Source organism: Carlito syrichta, unplaced genomic scaffold (assembly GCF_000164805.1).
Source record: "Carlito syrichta isolate Samal-C Ts95f unplaced genomic scaffold, Tarsius_syrichta-2.0.1 Scaffold311792, whole genome shotgun sequence".
Classification (NCBI taxonomy): Eukaryota; Metazoa; Chordata; class Mammalia; order Primates; family Tarsiidae; genus Carlito; species Carlito syrichta.
The window spans coordinates 171009-186039 of NW_007255888.1; the positions used below are offsets into that span (position 1 = coordinate 171009).

Here is a 15031-nt window from a genome sequence, read left to right on the forward strand (position 1 = left end):
TTTAGTTCCTTTCCTATTTTCTTTGTATTTTGATGATTTTGCTGTAATGTTTTATTCCTTTCTCTACATTTTTTGTATATCTACTGTAAGCTTTTGTTTTGTATTTGGGTTTACATAAACTACCTTATATGACAACCTATTTTAAGTTGATAACAAACTAACTTTGATAGCATACAAAAACTCTACACTTTTATTTACCTATTCCCACGTTTTATGTTTTTAATGCTCCATTTTATATCTCTGTATACTATGTATGCATTAACAAGATATTGTAGCTATAGTTGTTTTCGATATTTTGTCTTCTAATATTCATACTACAGGTAAATTATTTACACATCACCATTACAGTATTAGAGTGTTATGAGTGTGACTATAACTTTTCTTTACCCAGTGAATTTTATTCTTTCATATTGCTAATTAGTAGCCTATTATTTCTACTTAAAGAACTTCCCTTAATATGTCTTATAAGGCAAGTCTAATGGAAATGAACTCCCTCAGATTTTATTTGTCCAGAAAAGCCTATATTTCCTTCATTTTTGAAGACCGTCTTTCCCAGTTTAAGTATTTAGTCTTGGTTGGCATTTATTTTCTTTCAGCATTTGAATATTTCATCCCAGATGTTTCTGCTGAGACTTCTATTTATTGTCTTATAAATGTTCCTTTGTGTGTGATTACTCTCTTTTCTCATGCTGCTTTAAAATTCTCTTTTGACATTATAAAGTTTTCAATAAAATTTACAGCCGGCCTCGGTGACTCAGCCTGCAATCCCATGCCTTTGGGAGGCTGAGGTGAGTGGATTGCCTGAGCCCGCGGGTTCAAGACCCGCCTGGGCAGCGAGCCCTCATCTCTACAATAAGTCAAAAAATCAGCTGGGTGTAGTAGCACGCTCTTGTAATTCTGGGCGCTCGGAAGGCTGAGGCGGAAGGATCCCTGGAGCCCAGCGGCTCAAGGCTGCGGTGGCCGGAAGTGGCCACTGCACTCCAGCCTGGGTGATAGAGTGAGACTCCGACTCAAAAAAATAAATAAATAAACAAATAAATAAATGAAATAAAATAAAATTTACTGAAATTATATGTAGACAATAAAAAATGCCCATCCCTTTTAGTTATTTGTGGTTGCAAGATAACTTTATTCATTGGTGATTGCTTTAACTTTGATTTTTGACAGTTTGGTTTTACTGTGTTTTGGTGAAGTCTTTTTGGAATGTAAACTGTATGGGTATCTTTGAGCTTCATGTATCTGAATTTCCATATATTTTCTTATATTTGGGAATTTTTCAGCCATTATTTCTCTAAATAGGCATTCTGCCCTTTTCTCTTCTCCTTCATGGACTCCTATAATTCTTGTTAGCTTGTTGATGTTGTCCCATAAATCCTGTAGGCTTTCTTTATTTCTTCTCATTCTTTTTCCTCCTCTGATGAATAATTTTAAATGCTCTGTCTTCAGGTTCACACATTCTTTCTTCTGCTTTTTTTGGTTGTTGTTGAGTTGGAGTCTAACTCTGTCACGCACATTGGAGTGGCCACTCCCAGCCTGCACAACCTTGAACTGCTGGGCTGCAGTGATCCTTCCACCTCAGCCTTCCAAGTAGTTGGAACAACAGGCATGCACTGCCACACCCAGCTAATTTTTTTGATTTATTGTAGAGATGAGGTCTCATCAAGTTGCCCAGGCGGGTCTCGAACCCGCGGGCTCAGGCAATTCATTCACCTCGGCCTCCCAAAGTGCAGGATTACAGGCTGAGTCACCGAGTCCGGCTTCTTCTGCCTGATCAAGTGTGCTGTTGATGCTCTCTGTTTTATCTTTTATTTCATGCATTGTATTCTTCAGCTCCATAATTTCATTTTTAAAAATTGATTTGTATTTCTGTTTTGAATTTCTACTTTTGTTAATATATTGTTTGCTAGACTTCATTGAACTGTCTCTCTGTTCCTTGCAGTCTTGTGAGCCTCCTTAAAACAATTATTTTGAATTCATTATAAAAACAATTTGCAGATCTCCATTTCTTTTTTCTTTTTTCTTGAGTTGGAGTCTCACTCTGTTGCCCAGACTGGAGTGCAGTGGCACGCTCCCGGCCACCACAGCCTCAACCTGCTGGGCTCAGGCGGTCCTCCCACCTCAGCCTTCCAAGTGGCAGGAACTACAGGCACATGCTACCACGCCTGGATAATTTTTTATTTATTGTAGAGACGAGGTCTTGCCAAGTTGCCTGGGTGGGTCTTGAACCCTCAGCCTCAGGCAATCCACTTGCCTTGGCCTCTCAAAGTGCTGGGATTACAGGTTGAGCCACTGAGCCCAGCCTAGATCTCCATTTCTTAGTTGTTTGTTACTGAAAAAATATTGTGTTTCTTTGGTGGTGTCATGTTTCCTTTATGTTTCTTAAATTCTTAAATCCTTATGTTGCTTTCTTTGCATTTAAAGAAGCAATCACCTCTTCCAGATTTTACTGATTGGCTTCACTAGAGAAGTACCTCTGCAAGTTAGTCAGCCTAGGGATTCTGAGGCTCTTTAACAACTTTTCTATGGATGAACCTACTTTCACATATTTTGTTCCTTTAAAGGGGTGAATTCTTAAGATTGTATGCCTTCACTAGTTTCCATTAAGTTCAGTTAGGTGCTGAGACTTTCTGTGTTTTTCCCCACACTAGGGTGATGTCCTGAAATTCTTGTTTTTGAGACTTCTCCTAGTTCTCTAGAGTGGGACCAGCTATTTGCGTGTGCTTGCAAGACATCTTCAGAGACTCACTTGCTTTTCACAAGGGTGCACTTGGGGAGCCAAAGAGTGGTGAGGCATTTGAAGCTTGGGACTTCTGAGGGATAGTTGAGGGTGAAGCATCCTAAGTGACTCATGGGTGGGTTTCTGACTAAGTTCATGAAGCAATTTTTAGAATTTATGGTAATTTCAAGCCCTGGTTGCTGTGGGTCCCACCTATCTTCCCTGTTCTTACTCGCTCCCAGTCACTCACCATGCTGACTACCTCAGTATTCTGGGTAGGATAAGAATAAAATGAATCCCTTGGGCAGGGCCAAACATGCCTGGAGAAGCTGGAATTCACTTATTATGCTCTTACTTTCTCCTGTGGTAAAAATCATGGACTGAGGGGGTCTTTGATAGTACTGAGCAGTGCTACTTTAGGGAGGGATGATGCCAGTAAAGTGAAACTGTTCATCTTACTCTCTTCTATGCATTTATTCTTGGATATTGTTGCTCCACTGATGTGCTTAATTTTACTCTCAACTCCTAAATTTCCACAAATATTCTCTTCCCCTAGGTGGTTGTCACAGTCAATGCTTCTAGAGGAAAGTGATAGTAGAAAAGTCCTATTCTTCCATCCTGCTGATATTACACAAAAATTACTAATTTATATAAGACAATCAACAAAAAATTCTAATTTAAATTATGTTTTAAACCAAATAGGAAAAGGAAAATGTTACAAACAAAATGCATTTCTATTTTGTTTTGAATTATGTAGTTACCTTTACTGGTGCTCTTTATTTCTTCCTGTGGATTTGGTTTACTCTTCAGTGTACTTTAGCATTTTTTTTTAGGACAGGTCTCACAGAAATAATTTTGCTATTTAGGAATGTCTTCACTTGTCCTTTTTCAACAATAGTTTTGGTGGCTATAGAATTCTTGGTTGAGAATTTTTGTTTCATCACTTTGACTATGTACATTGCCTTTGGCCTACATGATTTTTGGTGAAAATTCAGTTGTCAATCTTATTGAAGATCATGTGTATGTGATTAATCATTTTTTTCTCACTGTCTTCATGATTCTCCCTCTATGTTTGTCTTTTGGTAGTTTGACCATGATGTGTATAGGTGTGGATCTCTTTTAATTTATCTTATTCAGATAATGTTTTCTTGGATGTGCAAATTAATATTTTTCATAAAATTTGGGGTGTTTTTCAAATGTGTGTCCTCCTTTCTCTTTCTTTGAGGGCTCCAGTTTATGCATACATTGGTATAAGAGATGATGTCCCACAGTTCTTTGGAGCTCTGTTCACTATTCTTTATTCTTTTTTCCTCTGTTCTGTCCATCAGACTTGATAATCTCAGTTGAGCTATCTTCCTGTGTAATTTCTCTTTCAATTATTTTATTTTTTAGCTCCAGAATTTTTATGTGGTCTTTTAAAATATTTTTATCTCTTTGTTGGTAGTCTATATTTGGTGTATTTCCATACTTATCTTTAATTCTTTAGACATGCTTTCCTTTATTTCTTTGAACATTTTTTTTTTTGAGTTGAAATCTCACTCTGTTGCTCAGACTGGAGTGCAGTGGCATGCTCCTGGCCACTGCAGCCTCGACCTGCTGGGCTCTGGCAATCCTTTCGCTTCACCCTTCCAAGTAGCCAGAACTACAGGCATGCTCTACCACACCCGGCTAATTTTTGCTTTATTGTAAAGACGAGGTCTCGCCAAGTTGTCTGGGTGGGTCTTGAACCCGCAGGTTCAGGCAATCCACTCACCTCGGCCTCCCAAAGTGCGGGGGTTACAGGCTGAGCCACTGAGTCCGGCCTGAACACATTTTAAAATAGCTAGTTTAATGTTTGTGTCTAGTAAGCCCAATATCTGACCTTCAAAGGGACAGTTTATATTGACCTACATTCCTGTGTCATAATTTCTTATTTCTTTGCATCTTTTGTAATTCTTTGATTGGAAACTATACTTTTATATATAATTGATAACTGTTTTAATCAGATCTCCCCATTCCCTAAGTTTATTTTTGCTGTTTTTTTAAACAGGGTTTTCCTATAATATTTCCAGATGTATGTCTTGCTTTTTTTTCTTAATCAACCTGGTTAGAAGTTTATCAGTATTATTAATGTTCTCAGAGGTTTCACTTTTGATTTTATTCATTTTTCTGTTTATATCTATTTGCCTTATACCTCATTGTTTTGAGCTTTTATCTTTATTATTGCACTTATTTATCTTACTCTGGGTTAATTTGCTCATTTTAAAGTTCCTTAATGTGGAATATAATGCCAATGATTTATGACTTTTCATTTTTTCTAATATAGGCATTTCAGTGCTATAAATTTCCCTCTAAATACTATTTTGTCAACATTCCATAAATTTTTAGATGCCATATTTTTATCTTTATTGAGTTTAAAATACTTCTTAATTTTCCTTTTTTATATCTTATTTGACCAATAAATATGTTAGAAGTGCTAACATCAATTTACAAATATTGGGGAAATTTTAAAGATACATTCCTCTTAGTTTTTTATAATTCAATACCATTGTGGAATTAAATTAACATGGTTTATAAGAATTTAATTGTTTAAATGTATTGGAAATTATAGTATTGCCCTTCCGTCACAAAAAGAATTTAGAGGCACAGAGATCTGCTTACTTTTATTCCCTGACAAGCTGTTATTTGCTATAGCTAATATATTTGGAAAAAAAAAAAAAAGAGAGACACAAAATGAAAAGCATAGACATTGATTGAAAGCATGCATTAACTATAATTAAATATTAATTACAATTACACACCATAATTTGGTTCCATTGTCACTATGTTATATCTGGTGTCTTATATTCCCTTAAAACTTTCCCAACATTATTGACACTACTAATCCACTTTATAGTCACCTGGTCACTCTAAAATAAATGAAACACCAGACCTCTCCTTAAAGTGTAATCCTAAGGGTTAAGTTTGCCGAATGAAGCTATTATGACAGTGCAATTTGGTGAGAGAAAAGAAAGGCATGTACACAGGGGCATTGTTAAATAACTGAGGAGGTCACCACATTGAACCAATTCCGAAAGACCTCTCTTTCTATCATAGAACATTTGAATGGACTGCTTGATAAGTAATCCTCAGATAACTATGGCCATCTTTGATCTTGGTAATGCAGCTCCAGAAAAATTGGCACTTCTATAACTCCTACAGGGTTGTTATTTATATTAAGAATGCAGTATACATTTCAGCTTTAGTTTATTGAAGCTGGCAATATGGCACCTCATACACTTTGGCAGAGCCACTTCCCCTGAAGGGGATGGTTTGAGAGATGGTAATGTTAACATGTACAAAAGTTAAAATGAAATAAATAATGTTGCATAAATCAATTTTCAATATTTATTGCTTAGATTATATCACGAAAGCAACAATTAATATAAAACTACTTTCAACAGCTTTGTCTCTCATCACTATCCTAAGCAATTTTTGTCTACATTGGAAAAATAATATTGCTGCCAAGTGACCATCCATTGACTACATTACCAGATACAATCCTATATTTTGAATCCATCTGCACTTATAGTTTATTTCCTTTTTACATTTCTTTTTCCATTAGTATTTTTTTAAACTTTCAATTTTTAAATTTATAAACAATAACCATATTTCTATTCCACCAAAAGTTATCTAAGTCCTTTGGATAAAGGAGTCCTACCAAGACTTTTCTGCCATATGTGTTTTTAAAAATTTCTCTTAGATGTGCTTATCCAAGCCAAGAGCATCATTAACATAAACGTACACTTTCTCCCCCATGTTTGCATATGGTAAAAGTGTTTATTTACTGGGTTACTAAAAGGTTAGGCAATTATGAGATCAATATAACATTCTAGCTAGAGAGCTTAAATAAACAGGCCTACAGAATTGTGTTAATTTATCAAAAAGGTGGTTGCAGAAGACAGTTTTAGAGCATGGTCTTGTTTCTGGAAACTCCAAGTGGGTTTGGCTCTATAAACTTACATTTAATCTCTATTTCATCATGACCATTTTGTCACAGTCTCTTAATCCAATTATCATTTTTTGGTAAGCAGATAAACAAATAAATCCTGAATTTAGCATACACATAGGATGGCCAAAAAAAAATGACATTGAATTTGTCTTCACACAGACTGTGCACTAAGAAACTACTGACATAAGGTAATCATGTAATACTGTGTGCAAAGGGTCTTGATCTTGCTTTGTTTACTGGGAAAGCTCGATTGTGGCCTCTCTCAGAACTATGGGAGCCATGTTTTCAACATTACTCTAATGACATGCAGATTGCACTGGCAACCTGATGTTCTTGCTTCTTTGTGTCAAGTTTTTACACACACATGCACACACACACACATGCACACACATGGGCTGTCATCTAAATAAGCCATAAAAAGTTTATGAGGTGGTTAGTACAAAACAAAAGTGTGTTCCATACCTACTGTATCTTTCAATGAGATGACAATAATGTTTATGTCTATATATTGTTTAGCACACTTCTATAAAGCTACATAAGCATTGTACAAGATAAAATTTTATGTTTCCTGATGATTGATTGATTACTTCAACCTGAGTCTTCACCTTTGGCTTTATATTTGTTCATTCTGAAGTATACGATGCCAGCACTAAGAACATACATGTGATTTTTAAAAATATAGCAAATATGCATCAGTTCAAATTACTTAGAAAGAAGCACATATTTTATACCAGAATTTTAAAAATTCCTGTTATGATAATAAAGTTGGGAATAGAGTTATTTCAGAGAATTGTCCTGATAAATTTATCCAGTTTTATACTTTGGAAGCTGTCTTGATTATCATTCTTTCTTTCTTTTCTTTTTTTTTTTTTTTTGAGTTGGAGTCTCACTCTGTCGCCCAGACTGGAGTGCAGTGGCCGCTCCCGGCCACCGCAGCCTCGACCTGCCGGGCTCCAGTGATCCTTCCGCCTCAGCCTTCCAAGTAGCTGGAACTACAGGCGCGCCCTACCACGCCCGTCTAATTTTTTGATTTATTGTAGAGATGAGGTCTCGCCAAGTTGCCCAGGCGGGTCTTGAACCCGCATTCTCAGGCAATCCACTCACCTCAGCCTTCCAAAGGCGCGGGATTACAGGCTGAGCCACCAAGCCCGGCTCATTATTTCTTGATGTAAACATCACTTTATCAGTGTAATCAACTTTGTCCTTTCATTGACATTCTTGCATTGACATTCTTGTCACAAATTAAATTATTAATTTATAAATATAAATAATTATTACACATAAAAACTAAAACCTGTATAATTTATCCAGACAATGGTTCTTTCCCAACTTCTGAATCTTAGTATTCAAATTTTGCTTTGCAATTTGGAGTATTTTAGTGATTGGAAATAAAAGTCTATCAAGGCATGACTGTTGGTGATAAATGCTACAGTTATGGCATGTGTTTATAAACAGGACTGTCAATTTTCATTGTATTAATTACAAAAATTAACTCTAAATGGATCAGAGACCTAAATGTAAAACCTCAAACTATAAGAACCTTAGAAAACGGAGGAGATACCCTTATGGAAATTGGAACTGGCAACCAATTCCTGATCAAAACCCCAAGCGCCCAGGCCATAAGAGATGAGATAGACAAGTGGGACCTCACCAAACTGAGAAGCTTCTGCAAAGCCAAAGAAACCATTGAGAGAGCAGGGAGACAGCCCACAGACTGGGAAAAACTATTTGCCAACTGTATGTCTGGCAAAGGCCTAACATAAAGGATCTACAAGAAACTCAAATGTGCTGAAAGGCTGGGTGCAGTGGCTCACACCTATAATCTCAGCACTTTGGGAGGCCGAGGTGAGAGGATTGCCTGAGCCCGCTGGTTCCAGATCATCCCGGGCAACTTGGCAAGATCTTGACTCTAAAAAAGTGCCGAAAAGAAAAAAAAAAAAACAAAAACAACCCCATTACAAAGTAGGCAAAAGATAAGAATAGACAGTTCTCAAAAGAAGATGCACCAGCAGCCAACAGATACATGAAAAAATGCTCAGCCTCACTAGTCATCAAGGAGATGCAAATTAAACTACACTGAGATACCACCTACTTCCATTCAGGATGGCCATCATCAATAACTCAAAAACAACAGATGCTGGAGAGGATGTGGCAAAAAGGAAACACTTCTACATGGTTGGTGAGAGTGTAAACTATACAGCCTCTGTGGAAAACATTGTGGCAATTTCTATTTTTTTTTTTTTTTTGAGTTGGAGTCTCACTCTGTCGCCCAGACTGGAGTGCAGTGGCCGCTCCCAGCCACTGCAGCCTCCACCTGCAGGGCTCCGGCGATCCTTCCGCCTCAGCCTTCCAAGTAGCTGGAATTACAGGCATGCGCTACCACGCCCAGCTGATTTTTTAAATTTATTGTAGAGATGAGGTCTCGCTGCCCAGGCGGGTCTCGAACCCGCGGGCTCAGGCAATCCACTCACCTCAGCCTCCCAAAGGCGTGGGATTACAGACTGAGCCACTGAGCCCAGCCGCGATTTCTAAAAGATCTAAAAGTTGACCTTCCATATGATCCCACAATTCCCCTACTGGGAATATACCCGGAAAAACTCTATAAAAAAGATACCTGCGCATGTATGTTTATCGCAGCATTGATTACAGTAGCAAGAACATGGAACCAACCATGCTGCCCATTAAAAGAGGACTGGATAAAAAAAATGTTGTATATATACACGATGGAATATTATGCAGCCATAAAGAAGAACAAAATCATGAACTTCACAGCAACCTGGATGGACTTAGAGTCTATAATACTGAGTGATCTTGCACAGAAACAGAGAACTTAGTATCACATGTTCTCACTCATAAGAACAATTATTGTGATACTATAAGGGAATGATTGGCAGTAATGGGAAACTGCCAGGAGGGGTGTGGGGAAGCGGCATTGGCAGTAGTGGGAATCTGCCTGGGGAAGTGGGGTCACACCTCATTAACAAGGCTACCTGCATAATGAACATTTGTATATTTAACCCCACACATCTTTAAAATTAAAAAAAAATTTAAATAAATAAATACATGTCTATCATGGCATGACTGTCGGTGATAAATGCTAGTTATGGCATGTGTTTATAAACAAGACTGTCAATTTTCATTGCATTAGCTACAACCTATTTTAATGTTAACCATAAAGATTTTTTACTTAAAAAGATATCTTAAAAAACAAGAAATTATTTTAGTGCCCCATCTATATGTGTATAAAACATAGACAACTTCACCTCAACCTTTTAATATATTACTTAAATGATGATAACATGAATAGTTGGATGGTGATTTGACTATATTAAAGAAAATTACATGGACCTAACTTTCAAACATTACCCATTTTAGGAGTGATTTTTTACAGAAAGAGACGCACGAGTGCATAAATATGGGTATATACTGATTATAAATGTATATCTTGCAATATACAAAAAGACTAACAACTATTCTGAAAACAAGAAATGGCTAAAGAAAATGTGGTGTCCTTCACATCGACTGAGGATATTGGCACATCTGTTGTTTTAGACATGAGGACCTCAGGAGATTATGTAATATCTATGACTTCAAAATGTCATATCAAATCATTATCTCCTTTACAATAAAATAAATTGGTTATGATAGACAAATAATAGATGTAAGGCTAAATTGATAGATGCTTGCATTAACATAGAAGCTGTATTCCCTAAGATAGGGCAGATGATTAAATAATTTACCTCTGGAAAGCAGGGAAGAATTGTTAGAAATAAATCTGTCATAAACAATCTTATATTCTTTTATATTGTTAAATTTTCTTTTTTTTTGAGTTGGAGTCTCACTTCGTCGCCCAAGCTAGAGTGCTGTAACACACTCATGGCCACCCCAGCATTGACCTGCTGGGCTCAGGTGATCCTTCTGCCTCAGCCTTCCAAGTAGCCGGAACTACAGGTGCATGCTATCATGCCCAGATAATTTTTTTATTTATATTGTAGAGATGAGGACTCATGAAGTTTTCCAGGCTGGTTTTGAACCCGTGGGCTCAGGAAATCCTCTCAACTTGGCCTCCCAAATTTCCGGGATTACAAGGCTTAAGCCACCACTCCTGGCCTAAATTTTCTTAAATAACTACTTTTGGCAATAGTTTATGGCTGGTACTTTTAATCTTAAACTTAAAAAGGGAAGCAGAGTTAAAAGTAAAACATATTTTAGTTTCAGTGTGTCAAGAACACAAAAGATTAAAAAAAAACTTTGAATTTATCAGTTATATGTTGACCAAGTAACCTCGAAGGAAATCCTGAAGCAAGCAGTTCATTGTTCTGATTTTTGGCTTTATATTTTACCGACTTCATCAAAAATACCCCAAATATCTCTACCGTACAATGCATATGAGCCTCCATTGTCTTAAGATCTGTGAGAAGCATCTTTCCATGTGTTGTGGAAATAATCAGAGTAAGTATTAACAACGATATTTCTTATATATTCAGTTATGTAGCACATGGAATTGAGAAGCATCACAGCATCACAACATTAATTCTCTCTCAGCAAAATGAGAGACATATGTTAGTTTAAGTGATCTTGCAAAGAAAGTGTGAAGAATTCAGTGCCAAAGTGCCTAAATACATGGGAACACTACTGCAACCTTTAAGGCATGGGATTGTTTAACTTATTTTATAACAGAGAAAAAAGTATAAGTAAAATAATTTAAGCATATGCATGGAAAATATGTAAAATGTGTTAAAATAAAAATACATGAATAACTACTCCATGGTATAATTTGCTAAAAATGCCTGTGCTAGCTGGGTGCAATGGCTCATGCCTGTAATCCCAGCACTTTGGGAGGCAGAGGCGAGAGGATTGCCTGAGTCCGTTGGTTCGAGACTAGCCTGGACAACTTAGTAAGACCTTGTCTCTACAACAAATCAAAACATTAGCCAGGCATGGTGGTGCACGCCTGTGGATTCCAGCTACTTGGAAGGCTAAGGTGAAAGGATCACCTGAACCCAACATGTCAAGGCTGCGGTAGCTGTGAGTGTGCCACTGCGCTTCAGCCTGGGTGACAAAGTGAGACTCCTACTCAAAAACAAAGACAAAAAAAAGCCTGTGCTAAAGAGAACGCACTTGACCTATTATGAAAGCATCAGTCATTAAGCACCAAGTAGTATACAATCTACCTGACAATGACCTGAAGAAATGTTTTAACCAATATTTTAACTAGTTTAATGGGATAAATTTTACTTTCTATTGAAGAATAAAATACATATAGGAAAATGCATGCACTAAAATTGTACAGCTCAATAAATTTGCATGATCCAAACACAGCAAGTAATCAGCACACAGATCAAATTATAGATATTACATATGTTCCAGAAACCATCCAGGTGCCTTATATCCATGAGTATCTCACACATACCATAAAAAGAATAGAATTTCATATATAACTTCCCATGTTGTAAAAATGAAAAAAAAAATCAAATCAGTTCTCAATAATTAAATTAGAAGCAGAAATATAAAATAGTATGACTCCAAAGATCTTTTGAATCATGGAGTCTCTGTTCTGAAGCCCCAGTAATTAAACGATGAGGTAAATTTGATATTTTGGATTTCATTACGGTAACTTTTAATCCCATATGAAATTGCTTAACATTTAAAAAATTCTACATTTTTCCATTACAGCAGAAAAGAGTTAAAACAGAAATGATAAGGATTCAATAATGTAGGTGACCTTGGTGAGATTCTCAATGAGTAAGTGGACAAATCATGAAGATATTCTCCAATAACCTTGTGAAAAGATGCACACAGAGACCTAAAGACCTGGCAAAGAGAATATGACATATGAATTTCAAAAGATACTGTTTTAGCAACTCACCCTTATTCTCTGAAGTGGAGGATCAGATTCTAGCCCTTCTATCTCGGCAGAACATGACAGAAAAAAAAAGCAAAAACATAATCTTAGGGAGTACTCAGTAAAAATAACAAAGCACTAAAATTGGTTCCATTTCCAATAGTTAGCATAGGCATGCAGTGTTCCCTTCTTTTAGCATATTACTGGTGAGATTTTTAGTACAAATCACAGTTGCTTGACCCTTTCTTAAACCAATTTTTTTTCATTTTCTTATTTGTTACTCAAGAGCATATTTCCTATGTATAAATATCTGTCTATAATTATCTGTTCAATGTGAGTAAAATGAAGCAAGTCTTGTGTCGCTGAGCATATTAAAGGTGTATACTACCTCGTAAGATAGGGTGTCAATGCCCTAGTCTAAGAGAAAGGAAGGCATGTTCACAGTGGTATTATGTTGTCACTGAGGGGTCACCAAATAAGCCAGGCCCTGAGAGTCTTATTTGTCCTTTTAGAGAGCCATCAACTGGACCTCAGATTGACATCTGGAATGAGTCCCTCAGCATCCTCAGACAATTATGCTCATCATCGATCCAGACAAGCACCCTCTCAACAAACAAGGATTTCTGTAGCCAGGCTTATTTTGTGCATGCTTATCTAATCCATTATGAATGAAGAACAGAAAGTGTACAGTAAACATTTTACTTAGTATCTGAATAGTGAAATTCTCACATACATATCATGAAAAAACTAATGACTTTGAATTCTTCTAATAAAATTGGATAAAATCTATTGAGAAACATGTTTAAACTCTTTAATCAACTTAAATTTTGAGGAGTAAGTTAGCATAATAATAAATGGTATGATTACAGTATTAATATAAATAGAAACATCCATGTTCTGAATGGGACAGATAAAGATCTAAAAATAAATATTTAGCACACTTGAATTTAACCACAAGATTATTTTCACTCAACACAGAGTGGTGAAAAATGGAAATATGCCAATAATTCCCCCAAATTATTTAGACTACTTCAAAAAAGTGGTTTAAACAAGAGAAAGAAACAATAATGGGGATTATTTTAACAAAGTAGGTACAGTCACAAGAAAATATATCTCCCATACAAATATATTTTGAGTCTTTGAAATAGTGACCCTACAGACTTTGAAGTTCTGACATCACTGACTACAGAACATGAAGAATTGAAAAAATATTAAAGTAGTTGCTCACCTCTCTTCCTTGAAGTGCAATAACTTGTTCTAGCTTTAGCCTGCAGCAAAACATCATGTAGAAAGTAAATCAGATGATAAAATGCACCAAATTAATTAAAAATAAAGTTCAACACTGAGTCCATTATAGTTATTTATCATACAGACGTCCCAGCTACAACATTAGTCCTTGCTACAAACATTGGAGCTGCTTGACTTTTTGTCACCTTTGTAATTTCATTTATTTACTTGTTTCCTTCCTGAATTATTACTCTGTAAATAGCCAATTTCCTCTCTACTAAGCTATAGAAATCAGTGACATAACAGTTGTCTCTTAAATGGCAAATTCTAAAGTTGTAGTCAACCAATAAAGATTTTATGAAAATACTCTGTGATGTAAAAATGAAAGGTACTTGACAGTAGTATTGTGAGCTCATTTAGGAAGTCATTAGTTGGGCCAGTTCTGAAAGTGTTATTTATCTTTTCCTAATACTATAGATGGACCTCGGCATCTATCTATAGTATCCAAGGACCTGTTTTTGTCCTTGATCCAGAGAAGTCCACTACCAATAAATAAGCATTCCTCATGCAACAACAATGCTTCTAACAACTTACCACCTGCATTCAACGTATAGCAGACATTCCAAGTGAATGTTTGACTTAACTTTAGTGAAGCTGGCTACAAAGGCAACTCCAGAAGCTTCTCAAAACTCTTATATCTCCAGTAATACATGCAGTGATATTTCAGTGGAATAGTTGTCAGTGTTGACATATTTACTCAATATGATAGAAATAAAGAATCAAGAGTTAACTGTGAACTTGGATTATATAATTTAAAATACTATTAAAGTATATTAGGATATGACAGCAGTATACAACATGATACTGCTTCTATCTGATTGGTTTATAGTCCCTATCCAGAGCATATACATGTTCATGTTAGACTCATAGGATTATTACCTCACACTATTCTGTTTCATCTGACCAGGAGCGACATTATCTCAACACAATCCACATCCAGGTTAGCCAGTTCTACTTCACAAATTTTTGCCTTCATTAACGTGAAAATGCTCCAAAATACCTGAATTAAAAAAAAAAAACCCCTCAGTTGTCACTGTTATTGTACAAAATACATTTCATTTCAGAAGCTGTGTAAAATCTATCAATAAAAGAATGCTTTCTAAATTTTCCTAATTTTGCTGATTTTCCAACATCTTAATTTTGTTTAATACATCATTACTTGCTAGAGCAAGAATAAATTAATAGCAAATAATTTAAAATATGAAATAGATAA

General features: G+C 36.1%; 1 long non-coding RNA gene across 2 annotated transcripts in view; it reads right to left on the reverse strand.

Annotated features, from left to right (window-relative positions):
• Nucleotides 1-14818, reverse strand: part of LOC103271597 — a 143057-nt gene extending 128239 nt beyond the window's left edge. For both annotated transcript variants that reach the window (XR_002482595.1, XR_505059.2), the window contains exons 1-3: nt 14698-14818; nt 13760-13799; nt 12556-12593 (exon numbers count right to left, since the gene is read on the reverse strand). This is a non-coding gene — a long non-coding RNA (uncharacterized LOC103271597). The remainder of the gene's footprint in view (nt 1-12555; nt 12594-13759; nt 13800-14697) is intronic.
• Nucleotides 14819-15031: the final 213 nt, after the last annotated feature.